The sequence below is a fragment of the Rhea pennata genome, chromosome Z (genome assembly GCF_028389875.1).
Source record: "Rhea pennata isolate bPtePen1 chromosome Z, bPtePen1.pri, whole genome shotgun sequence".
NCBI classification, from domain to species: Eukaryota; Metazoa; Chordata; class Aves; order Rheiformes; family Rheidae; genus Rhea; species Rhea pennata.
Window position 1 is genome coordinate 71,661,933 of NC_084702.1, and position 21,095 is coordinate 71,683,027.

Genomic DNA, 21,095 nt, shown 5'->3' on the forward strand with positions numbered 1-21,095 from the left:
CAGAAAACACCGGATGCAAGAGGCCGTACCAAACTCGCACTATATGCAGGTGTCAGGGAAAAAGGTCTCCCATCTCCCACGCCAGACTGCTATCTCCATCCTGCAAATCCTTTCCATGCAAATGGACATTGGAGTTGACACCAATCTGTGTGCAGCAAGGAAGAGCTCGAAGAGGACCCTCTCCCTGCTCAGCTCACACTCCCCAGTGACCTGGACCATGCAGAGAAGCACCAAAGATGTGATCTAGCAGGCAGTGAGCTGTCTGGGCTGAGCCAGCCTTGCCCATTTTCCTCAAGGGGACTCCACAAGGACTCTGCTCCTGCAACTTATGTCCCTCTGCAGTAATTGAGGCTTAACGCCTACCAGCCTTTTGCATCTGCATCTGGCTGAAGTTGTTCAGTTGCACATTTTCTTGACTTCCTCCCAAGATGGCAACACCTCGTAGCTGCCATTTCTGCCAGGCTTGGTAAGAACAGCCCTGCTAGTCCATACCAAGGATCTGACATTCTCTCTGCAACAGCGGGAATACTCAGATGCCACGGGCAAATTCAAGCAGATATCATACTTCCCCTATGGCTGAACCCAGCCTCCAACTTTTTCAAGTTCAAGTTCCTGAGCCAGGTCTGATTTGTCTATTTAGTCTCTTGATTTGTCTCTTTGCAACCTGTTGTCCAGCCTCTCTTGAACCTATTTTTACATCCTCACTGCCCTTTGGTGAGGAGTCTCACAAGTCTCCAGCTGGTGTATGGAGAACCACCACCTCACATTTGCAATGAACTCAGCTGTACTAGCTTTATTAGATGTACGCCCTCCTGCAGCCACTCTGAATTTTGCAACTGTGCCTCATACCTACCCAAATTGCCTCTTCTCAGACTGGCATGCTGCAGCCTGCTCTGTTGTTGCTCTTACAGAAGCTCTCCCAGATGCTGGATCACCCTGGACCCCTCCCTCTGAGCCTTTCCCAGCCATTCTGTCCCTCTGTGAGATGAGGGGATCACATCCTGCATGTCTTATTCACACAAGCATTTCATCTGCTTATCAGCACCAACAAGTGTATGGAGACAGCATCTCACTAGGAGGCTTTAAATACCCTCAGAGACCCTTTTGTGCTGACACAGAGTCTCGTATGCACGAACCCTTACCAACACATCATCGTGACAGTGGTATCTTGCCATTCAGCCACAGCTATCCTTACTACCATGGTGATTTTTATCTCAGTCATGAGTGGAAACATCCTCAGGAAAAGCATAGTCCCCTTTCCTGCCCTTGGAGCTACAGTAAAGGGAGAAAGGCATCAGGTCAGAGCAGGAGTTAAACACCACCACAAGGCATCTTCTGGTGACACAGATGTCTACAAAGAACTGCATGTTTCAGAGATAGTGTAGCACGTTAGAAAATGTGACACACACACAAGCAAAGGCCCATTCTGACCTGCATACCGACAGCTTGCCCCACTTCTTCATCAGGTAGCTGTGGAGCCTCTTTTGGGGGCATTATTTAAGAAAGGGTGAGGCAAGCATCCAGTACAGGTCGTATAGACAGCATCAACCTTGCTCTAGGAGAAGGTAGCGCATCAGATAACCTCTGCCATAAACTAAGCCCATGTTACTGCCTCCGGAAAAGACAGTAACTTTACTGGCTGAGTTTGGTGGTCCTTAGGGAAGGTCACAGGACTCCTCCTTGAAAGACATTTTGGAAAAGGAAGGAGTTTATAGCAATTATGGCAGCGTTCCTCCTTCAAACACCCTCATTTCAAAGCAAAATCAAGCAGAGCAACAAAACCCACATGCAGGACTTTGACCCTGTAAACAGAAGTGGGATGATCACACCAAGTCCATGTGGGATTTTGTGGAAAGTTCCTGGCTATTACTAGCGTGAGAACAGCACTGAGCACGAGAGCAGGTCCCGTGCACACAGAGGAGAGCACAGTGCATCTATACCAGGCACTGGCAGACCCAGCTGTTGGGACAGCCTGGCACGATTAGCAACCAGTCTCTCCCAGAAGGTCGCAGAGTTAATCTGAGAACATCTGAGAAACAGCAAAGCTTCTTTCCTGTTCCTCTGGTCCAAGACCAGAGCCCTTGCCCACGGCTGACCAGACCTTTCAAAGACATTTGGCCATCACAACCTCAGGACTACACAATGCTGGAAGAAAAATCTCGTGGGCACAGATGGCGCAAATGAAAATGGGACAGAGGTTTGTTCAGAGACGCCTGCCCGGTCTCTGTCCGTTTGACATTTGTTCCAAACCAGCGAACTGCACAGCCTTTGAACTTTTGTTTAGACAGATAGGCCCATGTATTTAGAAATTCTTGAAACTCATCCATCTGCACAGACAGCAACTCTGATAATGCAAAAGCTCCAGCCGGGATGCTGAGCTTAGCAGATCTCTCTACAAATGATTCCTATTAAAGTAAAAAATTACAATGCAAGCGTCTATTAGACAATCCAAGCCTGACATAGAAAAGAAATTAAAAAAACATAATGTGTTCATTCCAGCCATCTTTGTGGACTGCTGAGGATCTCAGAGAAGGCAGCAGGACACCCATTCACTGTCGCCTGCCCAGCGCCTAAGTCCACCTCGCAGCAATGCCACCCTAGGCCATGTCCCAGAACCATTTCTACCACTGCTGCTCCAGTGGGGGGGGAGGGGGTGTCTGCTCTGCTCTTCAAAGCCTCCAGTAACAGAGACCCCAACTTCTTCACCTGGATGTCATTTCGGACATCCCCCCATCCTTACTGCCACGAACTGCTCTCCTAGCATCCAACTTGAACCTTCCTTGCTGTGTTTTACAGCCAGGGTTTATTGTCCCAAGTACACAAGGGCAGATTTCCTGGGGAGTTTTTTGCATCTCTGAAAACTCGCAGCTTTTTCAAGTTCTCTCCCCTCTGGCCTTAGTCTTCCCAAACTGTGGCCCTGAGGACGCGGGCCACACACCCCTGCTCAGGTCCTGAGCTGGTTCGTCCCCCAGCAGCACGGGCAACAAGAGACAGCCGTCGGCACCAAAGGAAAGAACACAGTCTTCCCAGCTGGGAGCCTAAAGACCAGCCGAGGCCAGAAAGAGCCGAAGAAGAGCTCTCCTGCGCTTCCCCAGCGGGGGCAAGACGCGGGGGGACGTGCCAGGGAGACCCTGCCAGCGCTGAGTCCCCTCTTCTGAGCAAAGCATGGCAGCAGAAACGTGCAGCGCTCCGCGCTCCCTGCACCCCCAAAGTCTACACCGCCAGATTATCGCGTTAACGCTTCAGACGTTTAATTTCCTGCTATGGTTACACAAGTTTTGCAACAGGAAAGGCCGGGAGAAGCACTCAGCGAAATAAGCCGGGCGTTTGCAAGCCGACTCTGAAAACACCATCCTCCCCGGGGGCTTCCCGCTCCGCCGTTCAGCCCGGGGAGCGGGGGGACCGCTCGCCCTCGGCAGGGAGGCGCGGGTGCCAGCGCGAGAGCCCCGGCCGCTGCCCCGGCAGCCTGGCGGCACAGGTGCTTTCCATCCCGCCGCTAAAACGAAAGGCTCCTTCGTTCAGCGGCCCCAGTGATCTCCACGGCGCTGCCAAAACGTTTACTGCAATGCTAGAAGAACAAGGCGGCCGGGGGCGGAGGAGTAAAACGGTACCCGACCGGCGAGAGGGGCTGGGAAGGTCCCTTGGGAGGAGGAAGAGGAGGAGGAGGAGGAAGATAGCAGGAGCAAGGAGGGGAGTGCACGGGAGTGCAGCGGAGTGATGGAGTGAGAGAAAATCACAGGGGGAACTGAGAGAGGTGGAGAGGGAACACGAGCGTAAGGAAGGTAGAAAGACAGTGGGGTGGGAAGCAAGAGCGTGGAAAAGCAAAGACGGGGATGGAGAGCTGGGGAAATGTGCTAAGGAAACTTCAGGCCGCTTCTGCCTGATGCACACGTCCTCCAGCAAAGCCCCTCCACCCCGAGGTCCTGCACATATTACCCTGTCGTGCCCTGCCTGTTGCCTCTCCAAACACAGCGTGCCACATCCGTAGGGAAACGGGGGCTGCTCAACCCTCCCCACAGAGGATGAGGGAAGAAAGACCTTCCCCAGCATCACTGCCCAGCCACCGGCAGAGCAGCGCACCACGGGATGCAGCAGCAGCATCACGCGGAGTCTGGCTCGAGCAGCTGCCTGGGACTCCACACAAGCAAAACGGCCTCGTCTCCGGAGGAGGGCGCGTGGGGAGCCACCAGCCCGAGGATGCAGCAGCCCCAGAGGAGATAGCCAGAGACATGCCTTGCAGAGCCATCCGCACTCCCTAAGCCCACCACTGCAAAGCCACGGTGCTGGGAACACGTGGCCTCATAAGGAGAAGGGATGTGAAGGACCAACCTCAGCAAGTGCAAGGGACCATCCAAGCAGGGTGCTTGGATGCATCAAACCAGCTCCAGGGACGCGTCTCCGTCAGAGGGACCCTTCCCCACAGCACGAGGTGAAGCCAGCCCCTGCCCTCCTTCAGCAATCCCCGCTGTGCCCACGTCCTTGCTCCACGTGCCGCTCGCACGTAGCTGGTGTGAGCTGAGTAACGCCCCAACGAGACAAGCCCACGCGAGGCGGAAAGCAGAGAGCTGTCCAACACGAGCTGCTGGCGAGGAAAATTAAATACTCCCCCCCTCCCTCTCCCCCCCGCCCGAGCAGTCGCTCAACCCCTCAGCCTGAAAGCCCCACCAGCTCTTTAGGGGTGCTCCAAACCATAGCGGGAGGGACTTGTGCCTGGCGGCATCCCGAGTCCTCTGCAGCAACCGTTGCCCCCGAGCCGTTCCCGGCTGGCAGTGGGTAGGGGATCCTGGCTGTGGTTATTTATAGGTCGCTAACCGCGTGCCCCCTCCGTGCACCAAAGCAAGAGGAGCACAGGCAAGCAGGGGAGCAGAAGGACCATCCTTCAGGCCAGGGCTGGGAAGAGCTGCCCGTGACCAGCTATAACTAGTGCCGTGTTCGGCCCTGGTTCTTTGAGAGCTGCTGGAGCAGTGCACAAGGTTTCCAAGGCTTGAGCCCAGGGAGGAGAGGATCGACTTCTCCTTCAACTCGTGCTCCCCCCTCCCTTTTCTGCTCTCCAGCTCCAAAAAAGCTGCTGGGTGGAAGGAGCAGGTGGGCAGGCCAGGAAAGCAATCCAGCGGTGGGGCGGGGAGGACTGACCTCCGGAAAATGTGCTGGAAAAGCAAGCGGGGCAGGTCGCGAGGAGGGAAGGGTTTCAGCACCTGCTGCTGCAGACCCCGCCGCTGACCTGGGAAGGGGTGACGCCAGGGAGCAGATTCCAGAGGATTTTGGCAGCGCGCCGCGATCAGCGAGCGCTCGATGACTCCTTTGGGCGCCTGCGAGAATCGCAGCACGTGAGCGCGACGTGGCCAGCGCGGAGGCACGGACGGGGTGCTGCTACAAGGCCGGCTTGCCCCGCCACCCCACCGCCGTCACATCCTCCTGCTGCAGCCCTTCTGCTTCGCACGCGCGTGTGCAAGGAGGGCCAGGAGCTGGCTCTGAGCCTGCAGTGCCCGCGGCCGGGGGCAGAGGAGGAGCTCTTCCGTCTGGTCCGTGCAACGGAGGGGACCCCCATCTCCCCCCTCCCCGGACAACTTTGGGGACCACAGCGCTCCCCCAAAGCTTCTCCTATTTGCAAGGCACCTCTAAGCTAAGATTGCATCTGCCCAAGGCCCCGGGGAGCAAACACTTAACGCGCAACGTAACAGCGACTGCTCGCGGAGAGCCGCGTCCCTACGGAGGCAGGACGGGAGTCGGGAATCACGGAGCAGCACCGGCCCGTGGGGAGCCTGGAGAGCCTCCCCTCCCCTGCATGCAAATCTCAGCCGCTGTTTTTTCTTTTTTCTTTCTTTTTTTTTATATATATTCGTTTAATGAAAAACGCTCCAGCCTTGTAAGGCGAGTCCCTGGGGCGCACAAATAAGCAGAGTATTTTTGGCCGCTCTCCCTGCAGCCCAGGGCTGGCCTTTCGGAAACGCATACCCTCAGCGCCCCGGTAACCGAAGAGGCTGCCGATCCTCCAGGCCAGAAAAGGGATTACGGGACACGCTTTACGGGCTTGCATTCGCCACCTCCAGCCCCCTCCGGGGCTCGGGTCCCTGCCGCCTGAACTACGGCGCCGGCGCCGCTAGCCGGCAGCACCGCCAGCCCCATCGGCTCCCCGGCTGCACCCAGCGCCCCGGGGTGCGCGGCCAGGGACCCGCTGCCTGCGAGAGCGCCGGCGGTGCGTGCCCGCATTTCAGGCAACTTGCAATTAACTCCTTTTGACGGGGGAAAGGAGACGAACGACTATAATTTACAAATAGACTTTATCTTAAAACGAGCGCTTTGCCCAACACCTATTGATTTCTGCTCCCCCGCCGGAGAACTCGCTGCAATTAAATTGTCACATCCTTAATACCCATGTAAAAATGAGCCAGATATACTGTATCTCCTAGAAAAACTCACCCGTGCAGGATTACAAAACCCAGCTGCTGTTTCCTTTTACCCCTGAATTAGCAAGACATCAAATTTATCTCCCTGTTAGACAGCAGAGCTTTTATCTGCATCTCTCTGGCTGCCAAACAAATCACAAGCAGCTCACATTTTACCCGTCCTGCCCCAGCCGCTGCTGATGGCTCCGGTTTGACAACGCGCTACCCGTAAGGTCAGGACTTGGCTCGGTGTGCCTGCGCGGGAGGCGGGCGGACGGGTTCCTCCGCCGGCGGGGCGAGGAGACGCCAAGCGTCTCGGGCTCGCCGGGTGACACCGCGAGGTGGGCCGGCGGCTGCGTGGTATTCCCATGCTGGGGCAGGGGGCTTGCTTGCCTGAAAGCAAGTAAAGCGAGTGTTGCAATTGTTTTTCCTCCTCCGAAGGGCAATTAAGCCCCCTTTTTTAATAGCCAAGCTGGGATCAGCACAAATACGCTCTGCAGCTCCCCACGCAGAAGCCCCAGCGGAGCAGCTCGGGGCTTTGCAAGCTTGCTCCCAACTCCCTCCAGCACCGCTTGCGTCCCTGCCCTGCGCCGGCAGGACCCGGGAGGGACCCTGCTGGGAGATGGGGCAGAGGCGAGAAATCCCTGGGCGTGCAAACCAGCACCGCTGAGCGAGACGACCCAGAGCCCCGGGAGCGTTGCTGCTGGAGTAAACGCAGCGGCTGCTCCTCCAGGCCAGTCCGCAACGCGGCCAGGGAGGAAGCCACTCCGGGGCATGGCTCCGCTGCCCACGCGCCCAGCTGCTTTGCCTCTGCCAGGAGCATCTTGCAGCTCTGAGCCCCCTGGCTTTACCTCTGCCAGGGTGGGCAGGCTGGGCTCTCCCCACTGGCCTCGGAGGGCTCAATGCCACGCAGGCAGCAAATGCCCTAACTTGGGTTACTAGCGCAAACCGGCACCTGAAAATTGTGAGATTTTGCATTTCGCCCATCCAGCCCCACCTCGGGGCCGTGCAGCTCCCAGCTCCGCTCGCTGCCAATCCCCGAGGACGGGTGAGGGCAGATCAGGGGAAAGGCAGCACTGAGAAAAACAGCAGCAAGGGAAGAAAAAATCGTAAGAGAGACTATGGCATAGGAGATTAGGAAGGGATCTGCGAGGTTTAACAAGAGATTGGGGAGCCAGACCTAATTACATGCCGCGCGCGCTAGGAGCGAGCGTCCGGCTGTGGTTTGTTTCCCTGATGCAGCGCATAGATCTGATAATTGCTGCGATGTAGTAGGGATGATCTTCCCCTCGCTGTCTCCTGGTGCTTATCCCACTACGGGGCGAGCGGCAGCTGACTCAGGAGAGAGCCCTGCAGTGGCAAGCACTGCCGAGGCGTGCAGAGGTCACAGCCCGCAAGCAGAGGCGCTGGGCTTTGCAGCATCCCGCGCTGGTGCGCGAGTCCTGGGGGAGGAGAGGAGAGCGCGTGTGCGTGGGATGAGGGCTGAGCAGCCCGGCGCACGGCCGGCCGAGCCGCTCAGGAGCGGCGTTGCCATCCCAACGAGTCTCCTCGGAGAGCTGCCAGGTGAGCATCCTGCCCTGATGCCTCCTTGCAAGGGCAGCTTCAGCAAGGATCACTCCCTGCTCTCATGAAACCGGAGTAATTTATTGATAGTGTCCCCTTGAGGCAGTGAGGGGACTATGCAGATACATGATAAAGACTCTGCATAGCATAATAAAAGCAAGATGAAAAGTCATACTCATAAAACACTGAATGGGAGGAGTTAATCGAGGGCCTCTGGGGTGACACAGCTCGCTCTGCTGCCCTGGAGAGCCTTGAGGGAGCTTAGCAAAAAAATTGCTTTACCTGTTGTGCTAAAGTCGGCCGCTTTTGCTCTTTTTCCTAACAGGGTCCCAGGAGAAAGTGGCCCCAGAGCCCCAAAGAGCAGAGCCGGTTCCCGATGGGGTGCTGCCACACGGGGCGGTGGGACACGGCGTATCCCGGGGGCGAGCTCTCACCTCGCTTTCTCTCCGGAAAGTCACAGGGCTCTTATTTCTCAGGAACGTCAATCAGGCACCTGCCAGTGAAGCCAATTCACTTCCATTTGGAAAATTAAAGAAATAAAATGAATCGTTTTCTTAATTTGAAAGGGTGGCAGGAAGTGAACGCGCCTTGGGTCCGTGCCAGCGCTCGGAGGTCTGCCTGGCTCAAACGCAAGCTTTCGCTAGGGCAAACGTCTGCCTCTTCCCCCATCCTCCTGCCGAGCGAGACAGAGCTCACTGAACGGCCCGCGGGTGCTCCCAGCCGGCTCCCGCTCGCCCCTGTGCTCCAAAACTGGTCCGAGACCCCCCGCCAGCCGGAAGGATCTGCTCCCACTTTCTGCTGGAGTTGGGGAAGGGGGATGAAGCTGGGCTAGGAGAGGACTGCTCTGCCTTATCCCTGCCAGGAGAGACCCAAACTACCCCCGCGCTGCCGCCTTCCCCCTCCCCTGACCGGCTGCCTCGCTCGCAAGACAACAACACCATCTCTTACTGCTTTTTTCCTCTTCCCCCCCACAACCCCGACCAAGGCGAATCCCCAAATCCCAGCTCCTTCCTGCCAAAGACATGTGCACCTGCAGAGCAGCTGGTGCCAACATCCAGAGTGGAGCCAAGCACAACAAACGGGCCAAAGAGTCCTCACTGCACAGAGACCAGCTTACAAAAACAACCGTATTTCACCCAAACTCTATTAAACTGTCCTGGGTTATTGCTCCATTTCCTTTCCCACCACAGAGGATCAAAATGAGATTTCTGTGGCTGCTCACACGTCTCCCTTTCAGCTGCCCCTTCCGTGCTCCGCGCAGGGGAAATCCGCCACGGAGTGGCATGGCCTTGCGTGCAAACTATTTCCCCTCAAAGATGAGTTTGGAAAAACTCAACCAGGAGCCCGTTCCCACACGCCTTTACCTGACAGAGTACCCAGTCTCTTCCAAGAGCCCAACCAAGGTCTGTGAGCTGTGGCCTCCTTGCAAGTCTCCAAAACCAGTGTAGCCCGCACAGCAGCAACGCTCGTTCTTGCTGCCCCAGGCTGCAGCTTTAGCCACCGCATTTCACTCAAGAGCTGCCCTTCCTGGCGAGGAAAGTGTGGAGGAGCTCAGCTTCTACCTCAGCTCGGCCACACACCTTACCGCTACCCAATCTTTGCTCCGGCGGGGAATCCCTGAGGTGCCACCATGGCACCACGAGCGTATCTGTGCTAACCACAAGCACGGCCTCGCTGTGTCCCGGCACGGGGCTGGGGGCTAGCTCCGACATACACCTGCGGCTCGGACCCCTCCTGGCGCTCTGCGCTAGTGCAATGGGGTGTCAGCACAGGACAGGGGCGGCCGAGCCCTGCGACTCTTCTCACTTAGCATCTGTCCTTCAAGCCTTGGGATCTTCCTTTGCCAGATGTGAAAGCAAACCGCACTCCTTGTATACAAGTCAGAGAATTTAAAAGCTGCACAGAAGATTTGGGGCACTGTTCCCTTTAATTTCACCAAGTTTCACCCATCTAAACTGCAGTCAAGAGGTTTTGACTGAAAAGAGGCTTGCTTCAGGGAAAAAAAAAATAGCCAAGAAAAATGAACTTTGCTTCCACAGGCTTTTACAAATAGGAGCATCTGAAATGCAACAGTTTTTGCAAGCATTCTGCTGGCTTTGCAAATAGATAAGGATGTTTGGGAACTGAAATCATCAAAATTTCCACTGCCTGTCTCGTCACACAGTATCTGCACGCACACACACGCACGCGCATGGCTCAGCCACCAGCACTGTCTGGAGAGGAAACGCAGAGAAAAAGTCCAAGAAGTTTAATGAACTGTCACAGCTTAACAAACTAATCCCTGCTTATGCTCACCTCATCCCAAATGAGAGACTGGGAAAAACAAGTGTGCAACATGAGGCAGCTATCTCTTATCTATTGAGTAGTTCTGTATGGGCAAATAATTAAACAGAGACCCCTGGGTCACAGCGAAGCGCTATTTGCTCCTTCACGACACACGTCCAGAATGAAGCAAATACCTCCAAATACTTTCCCATGAAAAGCTTGCATCTGCTTTCCAGAAATACTTCAGCTAAAGGTAAGAAATGTGCATGGGAGCAGCAAGGCTTACAAAACACTCGCAGAAAGCCAGCTTTGAACTTGGACATGAACATGCACATGGCAGACTTGGTGCAGAAAGCTGCCCTTAACCCCAGTACTATTTATCGGCAGTTCTTGAGCTGTCCTTCGAGGCCTCCGCCGAGAGCAGGGACTGGAGCCACCTGGACACGTAGCAGGAATTGCAGCCCCTGCCCCGAAGCCACCACAAGGGAGGGACAAGGCCAGAGGAAGAGGAGAAATGGTGCAGACAGCAAACTAAACCCCAGAAAGACGTCGGAGAGGCTTTGGGGAGAGCTCGGTTCCACGGGAAGAGCTGAAGCACGGACAAGCAGCTCATCGGCAGGGTCGCACGCTCACCACCTCCAGTCTCCGATCTCCCCTCGGCGAAGCGGCTCCCAGAAGCCGCGTGGAGTCGGCAGCAGAGCTTGGAAAGCCCGATCTCCGGAGCGCCTTTGCCCTCAGCACCTTTCCTCCGTGGGAGGCAGGGCTGGGCACCTTGCGAGGCGGCCAAGAGCAACAACTCCAAGTTCTGCTGCTGAAAACGCTCAGCAAATTGCTCCTGAGTGATGTAAACATTTGCTGGCAGGATTCACTGGGTAAATAACTTGCAGCAGTGCAAACAACAAGTAGCATTTTCTTAGTAGAGAAGCACCAAGGCTTTCAATCAAAGCAGAGAGCTGTATTTTCCTAGGTCCTCTTATCAAGCTAAGAGAACGTCCTGTTTCAGCCTGCACAGCCCACCTCCCCCCTTACACGCACCCACAGGCATGCACAAACGCGGGCACCCTGTCCCCCAAACCCTGCATCCTCCGGGAACTGCTTCCGGCAATTTCCAGAGCAAAAAGGGGAGAAAGTCACTATAGGAAGGATCAGCCGCTCCCGACCGGCAGCTCTGACCTTTGTGAAAGCCAGAGTCGGGATGCAGCACCATCTCACCACAGCGCGGGCGGTGTTTCGGGACAGCTGGCACCCAACTGGAAATGACCGCAATGACACTGGGATCCTGGCTCGCTTGCATGACGTGTCCACTAGTAATCTGGGTGCAGACATTAAATCAGCTGTTACCCCCTATTGCAACAGGGAGTTTTCTTTTGCATCTACACTTCGCTCTTCTGAGTATTGTAAAGGAAAGCCTGCTTCCAGCTGATACTGGCTTGCTCTAAGACAGCAGAAATACCAGCTATTTCGCCAACCTATGTTATTAGACATCATTTGCCAACCTATGTTATTGCAACACCTTTTTCTGTACCAGTTACAAAAAACATTTGCCTATTTGAAAATTTCGCAGTAAAAACTGAGGTGCACAGAATGGCAAAAGGATGGAGCTAGGGCAGCCTGGCTGTGGTCCCCAAGGGGTTGGCAAGCAGGCACCGAGGTTGGATTTTACGGCACCGGTTTGCTATTGGCATCTTGTCCGAGGAGAAGACAGCCAGTGGCCTAGACGCAACCCTCCACGCCGCGATGACCTCAGCTAACGCGCCACCCCCGAGAAGCGATCCTCCGCAGGGAGGCAAAGGGGGCGACGGGACCGACGGCCAAACAGTTGCGTTTCCAAAGGGGGAGAGAGGAGAGAGCCAGCGGAAATGAAAAACAAATCCCCGAGCCCGGGTCGCGCCGCGGGGCCGGGCGTCCTCGTCGGCAGGGTGGGCTCCGCGGGGGAGCGGATTAACCGCTCGCATCCAGACGAGCGGCGGTGCCTCCACCGGCATGGCTGCAGGAAAAGGGGAACAGCAAGCAGCCTGCTAGAGAGCAGCTCCGGGAGGTCCCGGCGGGCGCGCGCAAGCCGGGGCGGAGCGGAGAGGAGGCGCGCTTGAGGAGCACGGAGCAGAAAGGGAGAAGGAAGAGGTGAGATGATGGCATTAAAAAATAAATGAGATGAGATGGCTGCGTAGATACTTTCAAATCTACCCAAATGGGAAGCCACAAGGAACCAGGTCCCCATACGCCATTAGCACATCACTTATTAATCACCCATTAATGAAAGGGTTGCAGATAGTAGAATCCAATCTTCCACCACTAAAATATTTTTTCACTGTTTTCTCCTTCCCTCTCCCATTGTCTTCCAAAAAATTCCCCCAAAGGCTAACACCAGTGGCTACTTCATTTCTTTCTTTGTAACTGAAGCTTTAAAAGAAACAAATGCAAACAGAATCAACTCCACAGCAAGCTTCCATCTATTCCTTCTTTACTATTTCTTCCATGTAAGACTCGCTGCTTACTGATGAAAGCCCAGAAGCCCTTTAGAAACTTGCACACAGCTTCTCTCTGTAGCTCTGCCCACAAAAGCACATTCAAAACCTCTAACCTTTTCTATTCTAGGCAAATTATTTGCAAACTGAGCCCAAGTCGCCTAGAACACATTATTTCTCTCTAGTTGCTGAATAGCTTCAATGGACCTGCAAACTGCTTGCAAAAAAGATCTGTTTTTCACCCATAACCTTCCATGGCAGGCTGGCTGTCACGCAATGCTCAAGGCACCGAAAGAATAATTCTGCCTTGCAGTGAAAAAAAACAGTACTTACAGCTAATAGTAATATGCTTCGTGGTACGAATATCCAGACTGCCCTTTACTCAACTCAGAGATGCAACTTGCTTTTTGGATTCAGCAATAATTTCAGCATGACCATGGTCACAAGAGATGAGTTTTGGTACAAGGCAAGCAACTCATTGCTCCGCTATTTATAAAACGATAAAAATAAGCATAAAGACATAAAAACATCTCCCCTCCATCCACGCACACATACCACCTTATTTGATCAGACCTCATAAAAACCAGATGCTATCTCGGAAACTAACTTCCTTGGGAAAATAAACTGCCTGTAGTAAATCCCGGGCTAGCGGAGGCAGCTGCCCCGGTGTGCTGGCTGTGCAAGGCTGACACTTAACCTGCGCTCGCAGGGTCTCGGGACAAACGGAGAGAGCAGTAAAGCTCTCTGCAAAGCTCCCTGGAGCAGCAAGGAGTCACGCAGCTCTCACGGTCATCGCTAACAGGGAGCTGGACTCGGTGCTGGGCAAGGGGGTGAGGGAAGTGGCAGAGGGAGGGAAAAAAGTAGAAAAAGAAGGATGCCAGCGGGTTGTCTGCGTCTCAGAGGCACCGCAATAAAATCTGCATGCAGCGAAGGTCTCGCTGGTAGGCGGGAGAGCCCGCGATAAAAAAGCGCTGGGTGACACCGGGGGCCCAAAGCTCGCGAGCAGGAGGGGGCACTCAGCCCTCCTCTTCCTCGGGGAAGGGCGATGGGAAGCAGCTGGGACTATCGCTGCCGCCAAGGCGTTCGGATGCGCCGGCCCCGGGCAGAGCCGGCCGGGCTGCGTCGGAGCCGCCTTTAACGCCGGAGCCGCTGGGTGTTAGATTCCAGCGCGCTTCCCAGGCTCCCGGACGGAAATTAAAGCGTGCTCGGCGTGGACGGATGCCGGTCCCGGATATTCAGGCAGAAGGAAGAATGTGGAGTTCTTGGAGCGGGCACGACCACCCGCAGCTGTGCAAACAACGCCGGCGAGAAGGTGACTTACCTTGGCCCCCGCCGCTCAGATAAGCCCTGCTCTAGCCCAAAGACGAGGGAGCAAAGCGCCCTCCCGGCACGGCGGCGACTGAAGCTGCGATCTCCCCGGCGAGCGCCTTAAGCGCATTAAGCGAGGTGGCCCGGGTCCGGGCTGCGCGGCGGTCGTCCCCCTCGGCCCAGCCCGGCCCAAGGCGCGCGCATCCTAGGTTTCACCTCTTTGGGTTCGTTCGCTCAGTTGAGCGTTTCTTCTGCCAACAGGGAAGGTGCTACAGCGAGGGCCAGCCGGCGAGCTCGGCGCGCTCTCGCCCCGGGCGGCGGGCTGCTGCTGTGGGGCTGGACCCTCGGCAGCATCCGCCCGGCCTTTCGAGCAGAGACGGCGCCCAAGAAAAGCCCCCAAGCTCGGCTGGCCCAGCACGCTGCCCCGAGGGTGCTTTGCGCCCAGCAGCGGTCCCCGGGCCGGGAGGCTGTCGGCCCTTGCACAACGCAGCGCAGCAGTCCAGGAGCAACGCTGAAGGCAGTGGGAACCGCGGGAGGAATGCAAGGCCCTGATCCAGGCCAGCACATGCTGATCCTTCAGCGCCCGAGCACTCCTGACCCCTGTCATCTAGAGGAAACTAACTTCAGATGGCGAGAGAGAGGAAGGGAGAACTATCTGTGCTGTATCCGGGGGGAATCCGAGGGCCCAAAGCGCAGAGACGGAGCCGACCGGCCGGAGGTCGCGCAGGAAAACACTGTGTCAGAGCCCGGAAACGAACCCGTGCTCTTGGGGGTCCCGGGCCGGTCCCCAAAAGACCTCCCTTGGCACTGCAGATGGGAGAGGAGGAGAAAGCACCGGCCGGCGCTTTGCAAGGTGTGGGCTCCATCCCAGCTCCCCACCTCAAAACACAGCAGGGAAAACGCTGGCTTCGCTCTCATTTTTCATCTCGCCTCCATACATAGCCCGCCACGGGCAATACGTGGAGTCCGTAAGCCCTACAGCAAATAAAGATGGAGAGATTTCTAATCCCGGAATCCCAAGTATTTTGGGGGTGACTGGGGCAGGAAGACCTCAAGATCCACTTTGCTTCCTCAGGCTCCCTCCTTTTGTTTCCTCCCCAGCTTTTGTGCTACTTCTACAACTTTGTTTTTGGGAAAACAAACCAGAACAAATGGTACTAAAAGGGAACTGCTGGGAAAGCTGCAGCTCCTGGCGGGGAGTTCCCTCACATTGCTAAAAATCCTGGGCCAGTTCATTCCCTGCTGCACCGCAAACCCAGCTCGGCTGCACGGCGGTGCCGGGAGCGAGAGGAGGGGGCTGCCCCGCAGCACCCCCGGCGACGTTGTGCCGAGCGCGGCTATTGGATCCAGATGGGGAGAGGAGACAAGAGCCGTCCGACTAGCCCGGAGGAGCTGCAGCGAGGAGGACGCATCGGAGCCGCGGCACAGCCGAGCGCCCCCGGCTCCACGGTCAGCCAGTGAGAGCAGGCTGGGACGTCACCGATACCGGTAGCGTCACCCGAGGGATGTCCCCAGGGAGGCTGCACTTGGGTGAGAGGCAACACCACGGTCAGATGCCCTAGCTGTACGCTGACACGCGACTGGGAAGGTTGAATTCTGCCGTTCGGGGGCTTGGCCCAAGGATGCTGTCGTAGAGCAAACTACAGGTTAACTCAGAGTTTGCTCACACTGCGGCAATTCAGCACCCCAACCCCAAAGCAATGCAAAATCCTGGGAGCACTGGGCTCTGAGTGCACTCGTACAGGAGTGCACATACCATATTTTCATCTCTCAGCTTGGGCACTCCTCTTCCCCCCCCCCCCCCAAATAGGCATTAGAAGCACCTGAAAATTTCAGGTGACTGATACCTAAAAACCCCCTTGATCTGTAAGTTTATTCAGAAACAGAGAGGAGCACCCTGCAAATGCATTTGCTGCCTCCCGCTAGGAGAATCTTCTTAGAAAAGTCCAGAAATCAAACTATCGTATGAAAGCCAAACAGCAATGCCACTAACTTTCCCAAGCCGTTTTGTAACCTTTGAAGATACCTTCCAATTCAGAAAGCATTAAAAGGTCAGCTCGAGATGATGCAAAACCCTCAGAACCTGAAACTCAAGAACATAAATAAGCTCTCTTTGCTCAACAGCAGAGCCAGCCACAGGGACACGGTTCACCTGGAACCCAAACACCAAGCACCACATTGAATGATGACCATCAGTTAACAACCACCATAACCCGAGCACATCTTTATTTCAGCACCCATCCTTAACGGAGTCTGTCTTCTCTTCAGGGCTGTACAAAAGAAGTTTACAGTTTATAGAAAAATAAAAGTACAGAGCAGCATATGTTCTGAATAGGGTAAGATGAGTCACAACAGCACAAAACAGTGAGCAGCCCACATAGAAGAGAAAAGAATGTATAAAAATATATTCTTAATATATATACAATTTTTAGGATTAGCTTTGGGATATGACAGTACTAATCATTTTTTTCTTCACAGTCATGGGCTGCCTCTTACAGAACACCCCTGGATAACACTGCCCTAGTGTCATATCTACTTCTTCATACTGGTTTGGTGACACCGTTCCCCAGGTCAACCCCTGCACTCTGGTGGCCTTTAGCTCCTGGGACTCCCCAGCTGGTCTTGGGCTGCAAAGATCCCAAAGCGCTGTTGGTGGGAGCACTCCCCTTGGCCTTGCCACTTCCAGGATGCACCCCCCTTGGGTGTGGTGGAGTCACCAGAATCCGTTTGCATCTCCAAAAAAAAAAAAAAAAAAAAAAGCCACCATCTGTATTCCAGCAGAGCAGAGGGTTAAAGTCCTGATTACTAAACTGGAAGCGCAGTTACCCCAGAGAAAAATAAACCAATTACAAAAGAAACCCCAAAACACAATTCCAGATTATATTTAACACTCAAATTCCTCCTTAATTGCTCCAGTGTCTCAGCCAGCTTGCAGGGGAGGAGTGGGGACTGGCAAATTAGCTCCCCCCCAGGGCTGCTTCACCCTGGGGAGCTTTCCGAATTTACATTCCCATTGTGTTCCTTAATTAGTACATTCCTTTAGCTTTTCGGAGAGTCCCAACACTTCCATGGCTGTTGTGCTGCTTTATAAATAATACGTTGTGCAGAATATTCACTGTACACCCATTTTACTCCTCCCACGGTGTCCCGGCTGTCGGCTCTCCGAGGAGACCACACACCGCACAGCCTAGCCCACCGCTGCCAGAGGCGGACGCGTGGCTTGGGGTGGTTTTTGCTTGCTGACCTCCCTTCAAGCCCCTTCTTCCCACCTTGGGCACCTCTTCCTGTTTTGGTGATCATATTCTCATTTTGGGTCCATCCTGGACACGCAACGCTCTGCACCCAGCCCAGGGGAATACCTTACAGCCTGCAGTTTCTGACACTCCAAAGAGGCACGTGCTACTTCCCTCGGGACAAAAAACAGGCAAAGAGTTATTTAGCTTGCCACAGATCAGCCAGTGCTTGCCAGCAGTCAAGGACACAGAGGGGCAGAGCCCTGGGCCCCTCGCCACCCAGCACAGAGGGAAAGTTTCCAACACCTTCAGCAACATAAAGATTTCACCCGAATAGCTCTAGAAAACCAAATGAGAAAGAAATCCATAGTAAAGGAAAGACAATTCAGTGTAGCTGTGCAGCACAGGCTCCAAAGCAACATTTTCCCCAGTCTCGTTAGGGATGATTTATGAAGGTTGACACCACCGTTAACCTCTGACCACATCCCCACTGCCTGCAGGGCATTTCGCAGCCGGCCTGGGATTGTCCAGCAGCAACTTGGAAGATGATTGCATTTTATCTTCCCCATTAGCACAATCAGGTGCTTTGAAGGAGACGCATTTGATCATTTTACGTGCAGCAACTTGGCCACCTCACTCTTTTATCCCAAAAGAGGGGGAAAAAGTAACTCTCCCGGGACCGAGTGTTGCATACAGCAGCACTTCTCACTGCTGCACGCATGTGCATAGAGCGCCATTTGGCATGCACACTGGTCTCTAATAACCCACCATTTACAACCTTATCTGCTTCTGACGTGTCTGCTATTCAAAGGCATTTGGCAGAGACCATGGGCAACTCATTTTCAGAGTCTAGGTCAGTTCACAAGCTCACGAATTCCCAAATTATTCTCCGCTTTTGCCCATAGCTAAGTAGTGAAGAGTTTTTTGGCAAATTTCAGGGGAGCTAATGTTTTGTGAAAGCACCTGCCTTTGGAGTACCTGAAAATCTAATAATTTACATCCCCATTTAAGGCACATATCTAGCCCTCGTGAAGGCAGCCAGCAAAAAAATTTGACATGTCCGCAGCCATAAAAGCTGGTATCGCATAACCCCCTTTTCCCTGCCTTACAGGAACCTCACAATTTCCAGAGAGGTCTAACAATATCAGGGGTGCTGAGCCAGGAATGTAAACCTGAATTTTAACCCTTCTCTTCTAGCTTAGGGAGAAGAAATTGGGCACAGAAGAACCAGCTCTGGGTTTGGGACCATGCCAGGTCCCTCTGCCCAGCCTCTCTCATCCCGCTCATGCATGGATGGATTCCTCCACTTTCGGCCGATCCCCAACCTCAGAGCAATCCCTCTGGGAGCCCAAGCAGCCACTATAAGATGGAGCAGATATCTGCCAGGGGCCCCACCACACGAAGATCAAGGCAACACGCTGCCTCCACCCCATGCTTTCTGCTGAAGCCGTGCAGGAGACCTGGATAAAGCGCATCCAGCGCTCCTCCACAGCAGAGTGAACACGGCACCTTTATTCACCAAGGTGAATAAACTCAACCAGCTGGAGATGCCCAAAACCCTGTTGAGTTCTGCCATCTCACTCAGGCACACGCAGAAACGCAGCAGCTTTTACTCTCCCACCTCACCCGAGATGCTCTGCGCTCCTCCTCCCTGAGCTCGCTCTCAGTGACAGCTCTTGGCTGGGGCCAGACTCACTTTGGGGAAAGCCAGTGGCTCCTGGATCTGCACTGCCAGGAGAAGGGCGATTGCTCCCCTCTGCAAGCCCACGAGGCAGCACGTGCTCCCCACGCTTTGAAACCACACGGCCTCGCAGCCCCGCTCGGAGCAGGGAGCAAGGGCCGCGCATGCAGCAGTACAAGACGGGGCTTTGGGAAGGGTTCGCTCGTAGACAGCTCTGTGCTTTTGGCAGGACTCGAGGGCATTTGTTTCGAAGCTGTGTTTACATGCCTTTGATCAGATGTGTTTAACTTTCCCGGTGCGTGACAGCAACAAAGCAAGTTTGATACACGGATAATGAAACACATCGCGAGTCTGTATGTGTAAATGGTTGTAACAAGGCTGTGTGCACCAGTAACTCCAACTGGGGGTAGGGGAGCTGAAGGCAGGGGAGATGCATCATGGCAATGGCAAAACATTAAGGAAAAGCACTAACCCAGCAACAACAACTCTATTTCAGCTGCCAGAGTTGGCCAGCCTGAGCCTGCTCAGAGCTGGCCACAGCCTGGTGTAAAAGCAAAACTCCCTCCCATCATGGGGAGCTCTTTCTTTCCAGCTAGACTGAACACAGCAGCATCACAACTCCAGCTCGGGAGGCCTTGGGGCTCGCTCACAAGAGCGCTCCTGTGTCAAGCAGCACGTGCCTTTTCCAAGTTGGGAGGTTTTCAGCCTCGGAGCCACTTCAGTGACTCTTGGAGTCAGACCTACCTTTTGAGGGGTACACACAGTCAAGTCCAGAGAGCAAAGAGAAACTGGAGCTTTCAGAGATGCTCCTCAATAGCTGTTCTCTGAAGCACTATGGCACAGTTATCACGGACCTACTTGCATATGATTAGAGCAACTGGACCACCAAAAACCCTGCTGCCCCTTCAAGCTTTGCAAGGCAATGAAAGCTTGCTCCACAAAAGCCACCAAAACACAGCGCTGCCTGCAGCCTTTCAGAGCAGGAAGATGATACTGGCACTGTACGTACACCCAGAAGTGAAGCTGCACTAGGGAACGTTTCCAGGTGCTCTAATACAAATATCCACATTTTGAAGTGTTAGTGCAGTCCCTGGTGTGGGGCAACGCCTGGGCACGGGAGGCCAATAGCACAGACCAGGGTCAGCCCCCAGAAGACAGTTTAGCCGCAATTATCCTATATTGGAGGCACGGAAGAGCATGGATGCTGACTGGTCTGTGCCAGCAGCCTCTACCAGAGAGAAAACATAGGCATGTTTAATTCAGTAGCACAAATGCACTTGGAGAGACTTTATAATAAAGGCCTGTGCTGACCACTCTTTGAGATGAGAGATGCCACGATCTCTCCACGCTTAGCACAGCAAATGCTTGTGGCGCGCTAGCACAACAGCCTTCCTAATGGCACGCCACCTCCCTACGCCACCCGTCAAGCAGACGCAGGCTTAGGCAGCGGCTCTCGGCTGGCAAGAGAAGGGGAAGTGAATACTCAGCTGTGATAAATATTTAACGTGCTTTTAGTCCTGAAGAAGCGTAGCACTGAAGCTATCATCCTGTAAGTGAAAACCAAGGCTGATTAATGGGGGAAGGTACTCCCATTTATGGGAGGTTAGGATCAATCCCAATTCTCAGCTATTTGTTGAATCTTTAATGCTCTTTTTCGAGAGCAGAGTTCCTTGGTGAAGGGCAGGATCCTAATAAGGCTGCTTTAATGGCACAGATGTTCAAGGGGTATAAATAAAATCCTCTGTGAAAAATAAACAGTGAAATAAGAAAGGCAGGTTTCATGTGGTCACTATGTTTGTCTGGCTTGAAAAAACAGTTTTGAGAAGGTCTTCTTTCTTCCCTGGAGGATGGATTTACGTCTTTTATAGCTCATCCTGCAGTCTCAGAGCTGAACTTTGGCATTACCCCACGCACCCTCCACCCTGTCAGGACAAAGAAAAGCTGTTGCTTTTGGAAAGATCGAGGGCACATCCTCGGGGAAGGTCTGCATCCCGCTCTCTGGGTAGTGCGGCATCGGGAGCAGTCAGAGAAGACTTACAACAGTTTAAGGAAACTGCTACATTAGCAACAAATTTCCTGGGAAAGAAAAAGTAGTCAAGTGGCATCAAGGTAAAGAAGGAGCCAAAAGATGTGTCCAGCCATGTCCTTCCATGAGTCTCCAGACTAACACCTCATGTTTGACTCTTTTCATCTC

The 21,095-nt window shown here is 54.2% G+C and overlaps 1 protein-coding gene across 5 annotated transcripts in view; it reads right to left on the reverse strand.

Annotated features, from left to right (window-relative positions):
* The window catches only part of CNTFR (ciliary neurotrophic factor receptor), a 215,388-nt gene that overhangs the window by 127,553 nt on the left and 66,740 nt on the right, over positions 1 to 21,095 (reverse strand). Inside the window, exon 1 of one of the 5 annotated variants that reach the window (XM_062599515.1) lies at positions 14,001 to 14,082. The exons of the other annotated variants lie outside the window; for them this stretch is intronic. The gene's annotated coding sequence lies outside the window, so the exon portion shown is untranslated. Of the gene's footprint in view, positions 1 to 14,000; positions 14,083 to 21,095 lie in introns of those variants that run through there. 5 annotated transcript variants of the gene reach the window in all.